Source organism: Chelonoidis abingdonii, chromosome 1, assembly GCF_003597395.2.
Source record: "Chelonoidis abingdonii isolate Lonesome George chromosome 1, CheloAbing_2.0, whole genome shotgun sequence".
Taxonomy (NCBI): domain Eukaryota; kingdom Metazoa; phylum Chordata; order Testudines; family Testudinidae; genus Chelonoidis; species Chelonoidis abingdonii.
In genome coordinates, this window is record NC_133769.1 from 337,678,377 (window position 1) to 337,697,216 (window position 18,840).

The window sequence follows — 18,840 nt, forward strand, 5'->3', positions numbered from 1 at the left end:
ATGGAACAGTATTTGTCAACTGTGTTGAAATATGGTTCAAGCAGGCTTCCCACTGCAGTTCAGCTTGCTGTTGTGACCCAGTCAAGTTATGAAATGGATCACTGAGATTCAAAGGCCTATAGAAAGTATTGGTATTTCATTAGATAAACTTTTGATGGGTTAAACAGCCGCAATAATTAGTGTATTCCTTTAACATTCATTTTCTTTTTGTACAACATGAGTCATACAGAGTAAAGTAAGTATGACCCAGTTACACAAATGTGGTATGTCAATTATTTGGTACAGTAATCTTGCAAATCTGTCTCGTTGTATTGCTGTTGAGAAGATCATTTTATAAATAAACTACCATCTTTATTTTAATAACTAGCATATCATTTTATGATGTTTCTTTGACAATATTACCATTTACCTCTTGGACATCAAGGGCCACATCCTTGGCTAATGGAAATTGGTGTAGTCCCACTGAAGTCAGTGGAACTAAGCCAATTTACACCAGCTCAGAATCTGGCCCCAAGTGTTGTGAATAGAACTGGGGGAAAAAATGGTTAATACTAAAAAAGCCAAAAACGCATTTTGGGGGCTGTGAAAGTATTTGCAAATTTGGGTTAACTTTAGCAAATTGTTTTGGCCACCCCTCCCCCCCCCCCGAAAATAAAATTTTTGACAATGTCTAAATGGTTTGTCTAGAAAGTGTCAAATTAAACCATTTTGACATGTTTCAAATTGACTTGTTCAAAATGAAATGTTAATTCAAAGCAACATTTTTTCATCTTATTGAGGAGGGGGAAAAAAACTTAATTGTTTTACAGATATTTTGGTTCTGTCACTGAACCAAAAAATCAGTGTATTCGCCCAGCTCTATCTGTGACTCCTTCAATGTGTCAGCCATTTGACACATTCTTCCACTGGGTGCAATCAAAGTTTTCAGCTTTTAAAAGCATAAGCCAGTCTTTGTTCTAGCACATCACCCCTTCTCAAGTTAACTTTTGCCACTTTTGTCTGACTCAAGCAAGAGAACGTGGTTAGTTTTTCTCTTTGAATATTTTGGACAATATTCTCTAAAAGTGCATTGACTTGTCTCTCATTTTTGATTATATAAATCTAATAGGTTTTTGATCTAAAGTAAACTACATTGGAGAGAACACAGCAAAGATAAACGATGAAATAACAGCATCCTTACACAGGTCCTAGAAAGGACTGGTAAATCCAGGAAACAAGTTTGGCTACTATGCAGTCCATGTTATCTGTCTAAAGCACAACTGAAATCTGCCTTCTCCCTGAAAGCATGTGTTGTATCTGACCACACATGGCCCTTAAGGAATAACCATGGAAGTGGCAAAGTCTCATATCTTTGGGTCCCAGGGAAAAGTCATTTTCATATCCTGGAGTGGGAGTAGATGGGGAGCTCCAGAATACATAATTATCTTGAATGCATTTTCCTAAATAAATGTCACTTCTCCCAAAAATTCTCCCTTTCCCCCTGCCTTCCTGGCCGTGTATTTCCTAAAGTTCTTATGTGTAGATAGTGTGGCAAATTGCCGGTACTGATCTGCTGGGTCTCGCGCTTTTTCTTCTCTGGGGTAGGTTCAGGGCTCTATTGCTTGCCTCTGAACTGGTTCTTAATTACTCCACTAGTGTCCTTGGAGGAGGGGAGTGGAGAGGGAGGGACCTGGGCCCGCCCTCTACTCCAGGTCCCAACCCAGGGGCCCTGAGGGTTGTGGTGAACCACTTGAACTAGCGGTTCCTTCCCCTGGGTTACTTCCCTCTCCTACCCTTCAGCTTGTGAAGGGCTTCTTGCCTCCCTTCTACACAAGCCTGGTGCCCCTTACCTAGGGTTTCTTCTGGACTTCACAATCCACTGCAGCACTCCTCCAAACTTTCTATTTCTCTCTTATCAAACTCTTCTCTTCTCCAACTTCTGCACTCTGCTCCAACCAAACCTTCCTCGTTCCACTCCCACACTGTCTGACTGAAGCAGGGGTTTTATCACATGACTGAAGTCAGGTGCTCTAATTGGAGTCAGGTGCTCTAATTAATCTAAAGCAAACCTTCCTCCCTTGGCAGGGAATAAGGCCCCCTGCTAATGCTCTCATGCTGCCCTCTGGCCATGCTGTATCACAATAGTCTTTCTCCTACCTAAGGGTGTCTCAGTATTTATTCAGTGAGCCCTTATCCCTCCTTACTGCTTGGCTTGTGTACTGAAGTTCAGTTCAACAACAAAATACTTTAGTTCCAGATCAGAGTAACTGCCATTTCCAACTCTTGTGCAGTAGGTTTTCTTAAAACTTTCATTTTGAATGTTTCTATCGGTTCTGGCAGTATTGCTCAATACAGGCTTACGTTTTACTACCCTCACAGTGAGCACATACCTTTCTCCACAAGTAGTTCCACTGAAACCAGTAGAGCAAGTTACTACACAACCCGGAAAAGGATAGCAGAATCTGATGCTGTATGTATAGGGACATACATACATGCTTTATGTATTCTCTTAAACCAGAAGAAACTTTCAGAACTGAAGAAAAGTTGAAAATTATTGTTTTAAGAACAGCAGAAAAAATCTGTTGGGGCAGTTGTTGACTACACTGATGTTGAAGCCAGCATGAATTTAATTCGCTTTGTCACTATCTTTTATTAAAATCTGTGGGAGTTCTACCAGGATGTTTAACCTTTTCCATAAAATTCCATACCAGATTTCGAAGCTAGTCATTAACTCTTTGGTTGCCTCAAAGAAGTCTTTACAATACAGTAGAACTGCAGAGTTACGAACTCCTTGGGAATGGGGGTTGTTTGTAACTCTGAAGAAAACATAATGATTCTTCTTTCAAAAGTTTACAACTGAACATTGGCTTAATACAGCTTTGAAATGTTATGCAGAAGAAAAATGATGCTTTCCCTTTATTTTTTTAGTAGTTTTCATTGAACACAGTACTGTACTGTATTTGCTCTCTTTTTTTTTTATTTTGGTCTCTGCTGCTGCCTGATTACATGCTTCCAGTTCCAAATGAGGGGAGTGGTTGACTGGTCAGTTCGTGACTCTGGTGTACATAACTCTGAGAGTCTACTGTATCTGCTTGGTTAGTTGCTTGTGTTGTGAGGCGAGGGGATCAGAATTAGTAGTAATAAACATTTGTACTCTGAGAAGTATCAACAAAGTTGATCTTCATGGTTACATGTTCATCTAGACATAGTGCTAGACACAACCACACCAGCTGTCTTCTTTATCTTTAGACTGAGGGGAATTTCTGTATTAATGAGTTGGAATTTAAGGATGTCTACAGCCGTGAATTTTGCTTTAAGTTGTCTTTTCCTACAGTCCCAGAAAAACAATTGATCGTTTAATTTAATTTTAGCTCCTGTAATGCAAGTACCCCAGAGAACACTAAAAAACAAAGTGGGTGTTCACAAACAAAAAGTTATACAAATCCAAACCTAAAGCTCTGCAAAAGCACAAGCAAATAGATTACCCTTTAATGTAGACTTAAAGACAATCCCCATGGACTTGAAGCCCTTGGACAGAAAATATTACATCTAAATTAAACAAGGGAAAGATCATACGATAGCGGTAGTTTCAAAGTATAGATGTTGAAAACACTGCTCATGGAAACACTGAAGATAGATTTCACCTATTGGGGGATCTGTTGTAAATGTCACACAAATACTCATGAAATGTTGTCGCCATGTTGGTCCCAGAATATTAGGCAAGATGGATGAAATAATATATTTTATTAGACCAACTTCTGCTGATGAGAGAGACAAGCTTCTGAGCTTATATAGTGCAAATATTCAGTCATTTATCATCTGAATAATTAATTACTGCTATGAACACTAGGCAAGATTCTGATACTACTGAGAGTACAAATTCAGAGTCACTCCATTTGTCCTCAATGGATGTACTTCAGTTTTACACTATTGTAAATTTAAATCTGGCCCTTTGTATGGGGGATGTTTTCAAGTTGTAACTGTCATATATCTCTCACTTGTGCATGTGCTAAGTCTGATAACATTTGGTATATGAAATGTGACAAATGTTCACAAAATGCTTGAATTAAGCTGAACATTAATGCTTCTTTCCTTGACCTGTAAAGAATACTCCCTACCACACTTGATGTCAGTAGCACTATTTATCGGAGGCTTAAATGATTGTGGGTTGAATTTCTGCATTAGGACTTGGACTTTTATGGCAATGCTGCTGCTGAAGTGGAGATCTAGCTGAGGCACTGCTCAATACCATCCACTGGAAATGCCAAACTCAGGTCCCTCTTGTCCATATGTGGTACCTTGACAAGTCAAAGATCTTTTTATACAAACAATAAAGAATAACCCTTATTACTCTTGGGGAATTCTGCACCAAAAAATTAAAAATTCTGTGCACAATATTTTAAAATTCTGCATATTTTATTTGTTAAAATAACACAATATAATCACACTGGTTTCAATTATTATGGTAATTTATTTAAACTACAGTACAATGGATGGAGAATGGGAGTGGGGAGCATTGGAGGAAATCCTCAAACCCTCTCTGTCTAATAGTAATGTAGTTACTATTGACCCTTTACTTCTAGTTATTAGTCAACAAATATGTGCAGCCATATGCTCAGTGTTACATCATAGGCAACTGAAGAGCCAAGTGATGGCTGGGGACTCAAACTCACAATTTATATTAGCTACTGACCATCTCCAGAAAGGTCAGTAGCTCACAATTCATGGAGCACATTTTGATAGAAAATTTTTTCAGTCCAAAAATGTAGACCCATTCTAATCACTAAAGCACCATAAGCATTTATAAGGCCATACTATCCTTTACAATAAGGTTCCTTTACACCAATCTGGCAATGTAAAGGAGCTTTAAAATTTTTACACCTGTTTTATACACCTGGGGGAATTCGCTAAGAACAATGGGAAGAATTGACTAAGCAGGCAGGCTGCTACATTCTGCTCTGCCTGAGGGGACGGAGCCTGCCCCACACCTACGGCTTCAGAAACACCGCAAAGCACTGCCCCTCCATGCCAAACGTGCCACAATAGTGAGCGAGAGGGACAAAGTATATTTCTCTCATGTATGACTGCCCAACCCTCTCCCCTACACACACTCTGGCAGTGATTTATGTCTCTACCAGCTGCTCTGGTCACCCAAACCGACCTGCCTGCACTGCTGGGGAGGGGCACATGACCGCTCTTACAGCTTCCCTTTACTTCCCTGTCAGAAGTCATTTTTCTACAGGGAAGCAAAGGAATCTGTGGAGGCCATGAATTCTGCGTGCACACAGTGATGCAGAATTCCCCTAGGAACTTATGTCCTGACCAGTAGTGCTAGCTCAAACCTGGTCTATGGTGGAATTTTAGCCCCTAGTGTAGCTACAATGTAGCATGAAACCAAGTTTAGCTGGTTATACTGATACACTACATCTATGTTAGGATGAAATCCTGTCCCTGTTGAAGTCAATAGGAGTTTTGCCATTGATTTCAATAGGGCCAGGATTTCAACTTACATTGGTGTCAAAACTTCAGTGTAGACAAGGTCTCTCTGTGTGTGTATAATAGCTTATTCTATAGAGCTGGCAGGAGGATGGCAATTTTAAGGGTTTCAGAAATTGTCTTTATTCTGTACTGGAATGAAAACCTTTTGACGTTTTTACAAAATGGAATTGTGTCAAGATGACTGTTTTTCAGATAGAAATTCTGTGTTTTTCAATTCTGGCTCTGTCTATGTCCAGTCAGGAATGACTCAACAGCCCTGAACCTTAAAACTGGCAAAAATTTCATTGAAACAGGTGCAGTTCTGCAAAATGTTACCGCTCTGACGAAACAGATTTTTGACAAACATTCCAACCAGCTCTATTAGTTTATGTACCTTTATTGCTTTGTTTACACTGTACCTTGTAGTGGTAGAGAGGCTTATGTGTCTCAATGACCCCGAGAGCAATGCTGCTTGGAGTCATATACTCCCTTAGAGTCACCCATGGCAGAACGGTCAAGGGCAAGGTTTCAGACAAAGTGTAATCCAAGAAGTCCCTCACGGCAGAGCAGACAGAGGATAACTGCACAATGGAGGTGAAACTGTTGTGTAATGTTACAACAGCTGTGAAGGTGGATGAAGGCTGCAGCAGACAGAAGATCTCCAATCGTCATGGTGTCCATGCCATTGATTTCAAGTCCTCTATCTGTCAAGGATAGTGTGGTGACTGTTGTGCACAGTCTCCCCATTTTAAAAGAAGTCCCGCATAGGCATCTTCCAGTTTTGGGGAAAATAACACTTGCACAAGTCAAAAGTCCAGTGGTGATCAGCGAGTGGCGACGGGAACAGGACAGTGAAATCCAGAAGTTCCTAGTCACAGACTGACACACGGGCGGTGGGTTTGTGATACAGTCATCTCACTCGAGGATTGAGGCGGGTTGAGCATCTCGGCAGCTGCACCGATAACTGAGCAGTCTTTTTTAGGATCCACTCTGCTCACCCCACATGGGGAGGGGGTTGGAAAAGGTACCCTAAAAATAGTCTTACTTGTTTTTCCTGTCTGGATAGCCGCACCCAGCAGGATCACCACCTCAGCGGACGAAAATTTAAGAAACTTTTCAACTTTGGAACTTGGAACATACGTGCCCTGATGGACAACTCAAACAGCAACCGACCAGAGTGACATAGAGCCATCATTGCTTGTGAATTGAGTCGGTTCAACATCGATATTACTGCTTTGTCAGAAACTAGAAGAGCCAATGAAGGACAGGTGAGGGAGGAGAAAGGAGGATACACCTACTTCTGGAAGGGAAAAATCTATAGATGAACCTCGATTGCATGGAGTGCGCTTTGCTATAAAGAACAAACTCATATGGTGCCTCTCTGCATCAATGAGCAGTTTATAACACTCTGATTGAGGCTTACCAAAAATCAACAGGCAACTATTGTGAGCGCCTATGCACCAACACGGGATGCCCATGAGAATGTAAAAGAAGATTTTTATTCTCTGTTGGAAACCATTTTATCAGAGACCCCTTCTTGGGGATTTCAATTCATGTGTTGGATGAGACTCCGACTTGTAGAAAGGAACAATCGGGAAAGAAGGAGTTGGCAAAAGCAATTCACATGGAATTCTGTTCCTGACCAAGTGTGCTGAACTTGAACTTTTTATTACAAACACTCTCTTCTGACAAAAGGAAAAGTTCAAAACATCTTGGAGACACCCACAGTCAAAGCACTGGCATCTCCTCAACTATGTCATAGCTCGTGCCCAAGATCATAGTGAAGTACTTCTCACAGGAGCAATAAGTGCTGATGACTGTTGGACTGATCATCGCCTTATTCAATCCACAATGAAAATTAAGATGGAGGCTGCGAAAGAAGCAGGTCAGGTGCAAGTTGAAGGTTCAAGATTAGAAGGACCTTATTAAGCGTGACCACTTCCAAGAAATCTTGGAAGAAAAGTTTCCAGAAGAAATTCAGGAACATTGGAGCCAGTTGAAAGCAGTAATCATCAATGCCTGTGAGGAAACCATGGGCCACCAAACCAGAAAACATCAGAACTGGTTTGATGAGAATGATGCTGAAATTGAGCAGCTCATCAATGAGAAGAGAAAGGCATTTCGTGCTTGGCAGAGCAACATAAATTGTAATATAAAGAGAGAAGCCCATACCAAGGTGAGGGTGGAAGTCCAGTTTAAAACCAGAGAACTCAAGAACAAATGGTGGACTGAGAAAGCGCAAGAACTCCAACATCTCGCAGACATCCACAATACATGTGGTTTCTTTAGTGCCACCAAGGCTGTTTATAGGCCAGTTTGTCATAGTATGAATCCTCTTTGCTCTAAGGATGGAACCACACTTTTGAAGGACAACAAAGTCACCAATTCTTGCTTGAAATAACATTTTGAAGATCTCCTTAACCATAATTCTATGGTTGCAGATGAAGTCCTTGAGCAAATCCCTCAGTGATCATTTAGGGATGAGCTTGGAGACCCTCCCAAGCAGATGAAGAACAACAAAGCAGCAGGTCTAGATGGGATCTCCACTGCAATCTTTAAAAACGGTGGGCCAGAGCTAATTCAGCAGCTTTTCCTGCTTATCTTTAAAATCTGGATAAAGGAGGAGATACCCAGTGAAATGAGGGATGCCGTGATTGTCACTCTCTTCAAGAAAGGGGATAAAGTGGATTGTGGAAATTATGATAGTATCTCCCTCCTAGCCATTGTAGGCAAAGTTCTGGTGCAGATCCTTGCAACCCGGCTTCTGCCCGCGTCAGAAGAAATTTTACCAGAGTCACAGAGTGGTTTCTGACCATGTTGTGGAGCTGTGGATATGATCTTCACAGCACGGCATCTTCAAGAAAAGTGTCTGGAGCAAAACCGACCACTGTATATGGCTTTTATTGATCCAACTAAAGCCTTTGATTCAGTGAATCGCTGTGCCCTGTGGACTGTACTTTCTAAGATTGGATGTCCTGATAAATACATCAATGTCCTAAAATTGCTTCATGATAACGTGAAAGCAACTATTCTGAGCAGCACTGCTCCCAGAGTGAACCTTTCAAAGTACAAACAGGAGTCAAATAGGGCTGTATCATTGCTCTAACCATGTTTGTGTTTTTTATTGCCGTCATTCTTTACATAATTGCTGGGAAGTTTACAGCTGGTGTTGGAATCATTTACAGAATGGATGGAAAGCTTTTCAAGCTTAGCAAGCTGAAAGGCAAGAGTAAGATTTCCGCAACATCTATTGTGGAACTTCATTATGCTGATGATAACACAATCTTTGCCCACTCTGAGAAAGATCTTCAAACTATCTTGAATGTGTTTGCCGATGCTTATGCATGTCTTGGTTTCACTCTTAATATCAAGAAGACGAAAATGCTCTATCAGCCCTCTCCAAATGAGGTATTACATGCCCCAGCTATTAAAATCAATGGAGTGGCACGGGAGAATGTCGCTCATTTCCTCTACCCTGGAAGTCATCTTTCATCCAAGGCAGATATTGATGCAGAAATTCAGCATCGCCTGAGCTGTGCCAATTTAGCTTTTTCTCATTTATGGCATAGGGTTTTTGAAAATCACAACATTCAAACAGACACCAAGCTTCTTGTTTATCAAGCCATTATTTTCCCAACACTGTTGTATGGGTCCAAAACTTGGACAACCTATAGACATCACTTGAAAGTCCTGGAGAGGCACCATCAACGTTGCCTTTGTAAGATTCTTAAGGTCAAATGGGAAGACAGGTGCACCAACAGTAGTATTCTGGAGGAGGCAAAGACCACCGTATCAAGGCAATGATCATCTGTCAGCTATTCCATTGGACGGGTCGCATTGTCCAGATGCCAGACCATCACCTCCCAAAACAAGTCCTGTTCTCTCAGCTGAAAGAAGGGTACCGTAACGTGGGTGGACAACAGAAGCGTTATAAGGACTTCCTGAAGGACAACCTAAAAAAGTGTAATATTGACATTGACACTTGGGAGACACTTGCCCAGGATCACTTAAAATAGAGTGAAGTCCTACGTGATGGTCCCCTGTATTTTGAACTTGCTCGCCGACAAGCTGAAGAGGACAAGAGGTGCAGAAGGAAGGAGAGACTGGCTTCCAGTCATGGTCAACAGCCTCCTGCTGAGTCTGAAAACATCTGCCCTCATTGTAATAGAACTTGTGGTTCAAGGATTGGTCTTATTAGCCACCTGAGGACCCATAACTCCCATGGAAGATGATCATACTTAGTAATGAGTGTTCACCCATCATCATCACTCAGTGTGGTGTACCAGTGTTCAGCAGGTGTAGACTCATACAAAGAGAGTGGGGTAGGATAGTGCTGTGGCTAGGATGGAATCAGTTGTCTGGCTTCCATTCCTAGCTCAGCTCAGACTTCCTGTGTGACCTTTAGCAGGTCATTTAGCTTCTCTGCATCTCATTCCCATCTGTAGAGCTGTGATGTTACTTCTTTCCTACCTTGTAGGGACATTGGGAGGCTTGATGAATTTGAAACAGGTGGTGCTATAAAAGAACAAGGTAATAGCTGTATTTAGCAGAGGTGGAGTACTATATGCAACCTAATCTGTTCGTTCCTGAGTACTGCAGTAAATTGTAATACACAATTTGTCCAAAACAGACCCAGGATTTTCAAGCCCTCTAAACATTTTAATAAGTATTTTCCTGGGAAAGACATTGAATCTGGGAGTAAGTATTACTCATCTTTTTCAAATAGCTTTTATTTTCTCTAAATTTCTCACGAGATTTCTACATATCTGCTCTCCAATTTTCTCTGATCTCTAGCCTTTCCTTTTAATATTTTTTTCTCAAGGGAACCATATTTTGCTCAGCACCAGAACAGAAATAGATTGTGGAGAAGTCACCCTACACCTGTATGAATAACCCCTGTCTCCTTACACAGCTGTCTGCTGAATTATGTGAAAAAGAAAATTTCTCTTTCCCATTAAAAGTGATATGTTAAAAATAACTCTTGAAAATATTTTGTTTAAAAAAAAACATCCTTGGGGATCTTAATCCTGGACACTTTCATCTTCAAAGCACTTGACAAACATTAAAGGCCTGTGCCTAAGGGGTTCTAAGCACCCACAGACTTCACTAAAGTTGCGGCCCCCCGTCCCATAGGCAGGTCTGAATTTGGTTTTATGCCATCTTTCTACTGTGTGCACATCTCCTGTCCCTACCACCTCCCTTGGAGTTCAGGACCATCAGTAAAGTTCAGAGAACCTACTTCAGGTCTTGATTATGCTTTCCTTGTGCACCTCAAAAAATCCCATTAAAATCCATTCCATTTGATAGCGTGTCTCCTGGAGATCCTCTTTGCCTATTGCAAACACATGCTTTTAAACGCTTCATGGATACATAATTTGGTTTTATTCTGTACTTTTGCCAGAACATTTCAAATCAGGGCCGGGTGGGACGTAGGCCATGCCTGCTGCGTTAAGTGGCTGTCTGTAATAATTGCATTGTCTTCCTAGCCATGAAGGAAAAACAAAATCAGCCTTGCAATTCAATTGAACATTCACATTTACATACAAGTTGAGCAAAGCAGCAGAGCAGATGAGCCCCTTGATATCAGTCTGGCATATTAAATACAAACCACTAATGGTGTTCCATGAAAACACAAAGCAAATGGGTTCTGTGTGTCCCCACATCCAGTAATGCAAATGCTAGGAAAATGAGGCTTTAAACTGGCACCAGATTAAGCATATTACTGAAGGTTCACCCAGTATATACAGGACCTACATGCGCACACATCACTGACCCATGTTTCTCAGTTTTCAGACACTAGCTTTGCTTCTGACAGCCCCCGTCTAGTTTTTTGGTGGGAGTTGCATATATTTTGCATTTGTGAAATACACCAGATTGAAACATCTGAAGGCTGAATTCTGCCAGAGCAGGTGCATTGTGAATGGCAGCAGTGCAAGCTTTCCCCCAAACACTGTCAAGTGATGTCTTAGCCTTGTGATGATGTGACCATCACTATAGGGTGGAGAGCACCTGGATTAGAGGTGGGTGAATAACTGAGGTTTCAGTCTGGTGGAGTTATGGGGGAGCGGGAGGAAATTGGTTTGAGTTGAACTGAACCTGCAAATTGTTGGAATTTTTGGTGAATTGAAACAGTCTATTATAGACCTGTTCCAGAGTAGACTTGAACCTGCGTGTCCCAGATCTTAGCTGAGTGCCCGAACCACAGGGCTAAAGATGGCAGTAGCAGTATTGCCATCTCCTCCTCCTCTGGCCGTTTTATGAATGGCCAAAACTATTTGTGTCAAATTCACAAATAGCTTCAGGTTAAATAAACCATTCAGGGTCCAGAGTCTGAAAAGAGCTCAGGCACTGTGTCCCTGTCTTTGCATCCGTAGGTACACATTTGAGGTGCAGAGCCTCTGTCTACCTCCTCATCCTGCAAGCTGCAATCATACAGAGCCCTGGCCACCCCCAGGACCAGAGCTGAGTCCTCAGGCTCCCTCATAGTTTGAACACCCTCTCCCAGAATCCCACCAAATCTGTGACCCCTCTGGTGTACCTTTTCAAGGAGCCATGAGATAGGTGTAGCACATATTGCACAGATACTGCGTACAGAGGTCTAATACGTTATTGCTCGACTTAATCGCATGAGAAATACACAGATCCATACATGCCTCAGTTTCCTCGCCTCTCCAAGTCATTCTTTGGGACAAAGTCACAGTCCTTTGCAGAGTCCTTCTGCTCCAGGGCATGGTTTGTGTTCTGAAACATGGAGCCTTCTCTCCCTACGCCAGTTTGCTTCATCGCCCAGTTTGATCTCTTTTTTCCTCCTGCCCAAACTTCTTGTGTGTCTTGCCTCTTCTTGTGTCATGCTTCCCTGGTGGTTCTGAGAGTCTGATTATATATCCTCCTACCAACTCCTTAGCTTTTTAGTTCCATGTTTGGTAACTTCCCATTCTCCAGCTTCCAGTCCCCTGTGGACAGGTACGAGAAATCTGTTTTCTCTGAGCGAAAACCACCTTTTGTTCTAAGCTGTTTCCACTTTAATAGGTGGTCATTGATTTCTAACAACCCACCATTGTTCCTGATCTAGCAGAGTTGTAGCACAACCCTGCAGCTTATGATGGATACACATCTTAAGAGGCATGCATAATACAGCAATTTGCATAGTAACAACCACATAATAATTTTTCAATGCAACCAGCATTCATAGATTGTGCAGTCAGATTTCCCATATTGTCACACCTTGACACCTCTTCCTGCAGTGGGGCCAGTTGTGGTATGGATCCTTGTCCATTAGGATGACTGCATGTCATTGCACATTGGTGTCTGAACAGCCATCAGATGGTAATGGTATTTGATCTCCAAATCTCTTATCTAGATTTAAGGTGATGACCGACAGTTAAAAGTCAATTTGTTCTGTAGCTAATCTTTTGAACCATCCATTTTCCCTAGCTCACATACTACTTATTGAAAGGTGGTCAATGAAATGCAGAACGTATCATCTTGTAAATACCAGCACAACCTAGAAGTAAGACACTTCCATTGTAAGACGCTATTATCAGTGCTTGCAACTTTGAAAAATTTTAATATTTTGGGCTAAGCTTTGTTGCTTTTATCCCAGAATGAGCCTTGGTTAGCAAAAGGAGTGTAGCGAGGCGGTGTGGCTCCCCTCCTCCACAGGGAGGGTTGAGCCCCGTCCATCTTCCCCCAGGGCGGAACTTCCGGGCAGAAGCCCCGCCCCTCAAAGGGTCAGGCGGCGACCCGGAAGTATAAAAGCCGGGCGCCGGCCTTCAGTGGAGCTACAGCAGCCAGCCACGAGAGCAGACGATGCCGACGACCCCTCATGCTTGAAGCGCCTGTTCGAGCTCCCGAGACCCGGGACCAGGCCTTGCCAGAAACCGACCGCAGCACCACGACCCTGAGCTCGCGGAACTCCACCGCTCCCAGCCCCACTACGGCCTGAGGAGCCTCCGGACCAGACCTGGCCCAGTACCAGAGGTTACTACCAGATCTACCCCTGGACCCGGACTGGAGGAGCCTGACGCAGTCGACGACCGGCGACCAGGTAGCCGCGAAGGGGAATGGAAATAGCCCCGGGCGGCTGACCACGTCAAGCGCAGAAGCCCCGAGCGATGAACCGTGTGGTCGGTCAGGATCCCCACTGACCCGCGCTGTCAGTGTGTTTCGGTTAGGATCCCCCCAGCACTCTGTCCAGTGGTTTCGGGTGGATCCCACTGACTGCTCCTAGCGCGTCATGGCCGCGCTAGGGCCCGGGTGGAACGCAGAGGATGTGGGTGGGCCTGCGTTCCCCTGCCCCGCAGCCGGATGGCAGATCCCCCTTCGCCCCACAGCTACTCTTGGTTGGTGCGTCTGCCGCCCCAAAGGCCAGAGCCTAACTGTTTGTTGCTCTGCCCTGCTCCAGAAGGGCCAGAGCCCTCTGCGTGTGTTGCCTGGCCTGCCCCCAAAGGGCCAGAGCCCTCTGACTGTGTGTTGCTCGGCCTGCCCAAAGGGCCAGAGCCCTCTGCTGATGTGTGTCGCTCCTGCCCCAAGGCAAGCCCTCTGACGTGTGTTGCTCTGCCCTGCCCAAAGCCGGCCCTCTGACTTGTGGTTTGCTTGCCTGCCACCAAAGGCGCAGAGTCGCTCTGACTGTGTGTTGCGCGCTGCGCCCAAAGGGCAGAGCCTCTGACGTGGGTGTTGCTCTGCCTGCCCAAAAGGGCCAGAGCCTCTGCTGGGTGTTGCTCTCCCTGCCACAAGGGCCAGAGCTCTCTGACTGTTGTTGCCTGCCCTTGCCCAAAGGGCCAGAGCTCGGCCGAGCTCTCTGACTGTGCGTTGCGGTGCTCTGCCTGCCCCAAAGGCTCAGAGCCCTCGACTGTGTGTTGCTCTGCCCTGCCCCAAGGCCAGAGCCTCGTGACTGTGTGTTGCTCTGCCCTCGCTCCAAAGGCCAGAGCCCCTGAGTTTGTTGCTCTGCCCTGCTCCAAAGGCAGAGCCCCCAACTGTTGTTGTCTGCCCTGCCCCAAAGGCCAGAGCTCTCTGACTGGGTGTTGCTCTGCCCTGCCCCAAAGGGCCAGAGCTCTCTGACGGTGTTCTCTGCCTCCTCCAAAGGGAGAGCATCTCTGACTGTGTGTTGCTCTGCCCTGCTCCAAAGGGCCAGAGCCCCCTGACTGTTGTTGCTCGCCCTGCTCAAAGGGCCAGGCCCCGCTAACTGTTGATTTAGCCTGCCTGCTCTGCCCACAGGGCCAGAGCTCTGCCCTCTACTGTTGTTCTCTGCCTGGTCCCACAGGGCAGAGCCTAGGCACTGTGTTTGGTGCACACCTGGCGTCCAAGGGCAGGGCCCCGCTGACTTTGCCGTGTCCCAGTCCACTCCACAGGGATCGAACGCCCAGACAGTGGACCGTGGACCCGAAGGACAGGACCCGGTGAGAACAGGACGAGGCCGGTGTGGCTCCCCTCCTCCACAGGGAGGGTCGAGCCCCGGCTTCCCTCATCACAGGAGGCATCTACCTTCTGCTGGTTGACTTATACTAGGGCGGAGAAATGCTGCTGCTGCTGAGCAGTCCTGTAAAGAAGCATTAAGGACACTCCTTTGTCTTGTAACTTTTTTTTTTTTTGAGCAAAGAGTTTGGTGCAGAGCAGAAGAAATATTGGAAAAGATAGAGATGAATGGATCACACCATACGTACACAAGATCTGTTTAATACATGCAAGGAATAGCAATTTCATTAGAATCCATTATTCCTGTTTTAACCATACTAATTCACTTTTGTTTCTATTTCATATAGAAAGAAGAGTCTAGTGCAGGGTCTCAGTCTAGCAGTTCATGGTCTCAGGTCCTACTGTAATACAAATAATGATGTCTCTTCTGTGTCCCTGTGCCATTAAAATACATTCCTCTGGTCTTTGCTAGAACTAAGTCTTCGTATATAGTGTAGAAGGAGCTCTGTTCCAAAGACTTCCACTTTTCCTCATTTCTACATTGGTGAGAGTCGTATTTAGGGTAGGCATGTAGCATTATGACTAATGCTGTGAATATTGACAATACCAGGCACTGTAATTTATTTTAAACTTCTTGGAAATTCATAATCTCATTTCCCTTGAAGAGATCACTTATAATTTAGTTACTAGTTTCTTCCCTAAGTTGAAAAGCTCTTGGTGTCTTTTGGGTGCAAAAAATATGGGAAATCTCTATTTTTTTAATTAATATTATGGGGACCTATGTTTAATTGACCACTATTGTGCTGTCTGCTACATGAGTTCAAACAGTTAATTCAGGTTTCAGAGTGGTAGCCATGTTAGTCTGTATCAGCAAAAGCAATGAGGAGTCCTTGTGGCATCTTAGAGACTAACAAATATATTTGGGCATAAGCTTTTGTGGGCTAGAACCCACTTCATCGGATGCATGAAGTGAAAAATACAGGAGCAGGTATAAATACATGAAAAGATGGGGGTTGCCTTACCAAGTGTGAAGACAATCTAATGAGATAAATCAATTAACAACAAGATACCAAGGGAGTAAAAATAACTTTTGAAGTGGTAAGAGAGTGGCCCATTACAGACAGTTGACAAGAAGGTGTGCGTAACAGTAGGGAGAAATTAGTTTTGGGGAAATTAAGTTTAGGTTTTGTAGTGACCCAACCGCTCCCAGTCTTTATTCAGGCCTAATCTGATGGTATCCAGTTTGCAAATGAGTTCCAGTTCTGCAGCTTCACGTTGGAGCCTGTTTTTGAAGGTTTTTTTGTTGAAGAATTGCCACTTTTAGGTCTGTTACTGATTGACCAGAGAGGTTGAAGAGTTCTACTGGTTTTTGAATGTTATGATTCCTGATGTCAGATATGTACATTGGCCAAACCGGACAGTCTCTACACGAAAGAATAAATGGACTCAAATCTGACATCAGGAATCATAACATTCAAAAACCAGTAGGAGAACACTTCAATCCCTCTGATCACTCACCACAGTTTATTTTGACCACACTCTGATCAACAGGCTGGTAAGCCCAAGGAGGGGAGGGGAGTTATGCACAATCTGGAAAATTGTGGGAAATATATAAAACAAAGGATCTGAAAAGGGTATAAAAACCTGAGCCCTGAATCTGAGAGAGAGAGAGGAAGCAGGGACTGCTGGGAAACAGCTTTTAGGTAGGACAATATGCATATAGACTTTGTTGTTTGAACCCTTTCCCTCACTGTTTTGGTTTCTGTGGATAAATAAATAATACTTTGTTTTGTAGTGGCTGTCCTGTGTCACTGTATTTTCATACTGGTCTCGGGTCCCTGAAGGGATGAGTCTGGCAGGCACCAGACCCATTTGGGCTGCTAAGGTTGGTAAACGGGTGTTGTATCCTCGTGACCCAGTCTAAACATGGGGTAAATCTCAGGATTCCACCCTTAGAGAAGTGTGGGCAGTTGGCCTGTTGCTTGAAAGGTGACCCACAAAGAGACTGAGTGAGGGGTCAAAGGGACAGCTTCCCTTGGAACTGTGACAGGGTTATTAACAATTTATCCCTCACACTCACCAACATTAGGACATTCATAGAGAAAAACCCTTTGGGAATTTCTGCACATTACTTATTTTTTTGCGATTGTGGCATAGTAAAGACTATTTAAGGACCCACATTTAAATGGTATGTACAGTTCAATACTGATCTTTGAAAAAAAATCAATAGTGGTATGCCCCATTTCTCTAAAAATTTAGTAAAGTCCCTGTAATCTGAAATCGGTTCCTTCACTAGTGAGTTACCCAAGTTCTGTACTGAAGGAGGCTATTCCAATAGGAACCATTTTCTTTTCAGTGTAAAAATAATAAAGCAGCTTTAAACAGTTTAGTAATGACAGGATAACGATTCTGAACAAACATAAGTTAATATAGAAAAGAACTTTAAATTTCTTAACTGTTCGTATAGTCTGATTGTTACAAAAGTTCTGTATAACCACAGAGTTCTGCTGCACTGCTAGAGCGATGTTTGATGGTTCACACCTGAAGCTGCGTGGCTCATTTTGCACACACAACAATAAAATAACGCAAGATTTTATTTTCTTTGATTTATAAATATAAAAATTTCTGCCCAATCTTCTTCACACACTTGTTGCCTAGTGCATTTCCGAGCTTTATGGAATGTTTCTAGTTGTTTCGTTTTCACTGTGGTTTTGTTCCTCCCAGAATGTATGTGTTGTCCGCATTAAGCTGTTCAGTTTACCATTATGGTCCTTTACCAGAAGGTGCATTTCTATTCATTCTATCTATCTTATGGCTTTGTATTACTACTCATCATCACAGCATCTTCCACATTGATTAGACTGGCATAATGAGGCCCCTAGTAGACTTTATGGAGATTTTTCTCACTTTCCTCATTGTAGGTGGGGTGACCAGATCGCAAGTATGAAAAATCAAGACCGGGTGGGGGTTAACAGGAGCCTATATAAGAAAAAGACCCAAAAATCGGGACTGTCCCTATAAAACTGGGACATGTGGTCACCCTAGTTGTAGGAAGTGTCAGTTGGGGTATGTTTTGTTTCTTTGGCTGTGTGTGTGTGTGTGTGTGTGTGTGAGAGAGAGAGAGAGAGAGAGATTTAGAGGAGGGGAGAATTGTTAATGTCATTCTAGTTCTCACAGAAAAGCTGTAGCACAGAGGGTCTGGCAGAGTTATCTAAATGTGGTCGCACACAGATCAGTCTAATTTCCTCGGGAAGTTTGTTCCACAGCTGGATCCTCTTATTAATGATATTTATTTATGAAACTCTAGTTTGGTGCTACAGCAGTTAATTATTCTCTGGCACTGAACCCTCATTTGTTTTGCAACAGACAGCAGGGTCTTTTATAACCACAGGTCTGACAACTTTGTGCTAATTCTTCTATTTCAATTTAGTTATTACCAGCAAGGCTTTAAAAAAAAAATACAGACCCCAACTGCATCTTCAAGTGCAGTCACATAACAGGCCAATTACTTAGCTTGCTGAGTCACTCCATCATTTGGACAACATGCCTGTGTAGAAAATTTCCATTGCTATTTATTTCCTTGATTAAAGAAATTAATTAATTCAGTGTTTTCTTTTATTTAGAGACTCCAGGCTCTAATTTTCCCATTGAGTCACTGGAGAATTATATGCACAGTTCCCATTGACAGTCACTGCACTTTGAAGCTGTAATAGATCTCTTTCAGGCCAAAGACAGTGGGCTGTCCCGGTGTAGCACAACCAGCTCCCATGTTAGGGCTCAGAGATCTAAGCTCCTCTTAGTTTGGAACTGTGGCGTTTTTTAACTCCATGTTGGGTGGGAATTCCTTTTTTCTCTCCAGTGAACCCTCGCTGACCAATGCAATGTGAGTGCTAGTTCTGGAGAGATGGTCACCATCTCATCCTCTGAAAGCTGGTGGGAAACCTGGGGAAACCAAAGCTACTTCAAAGA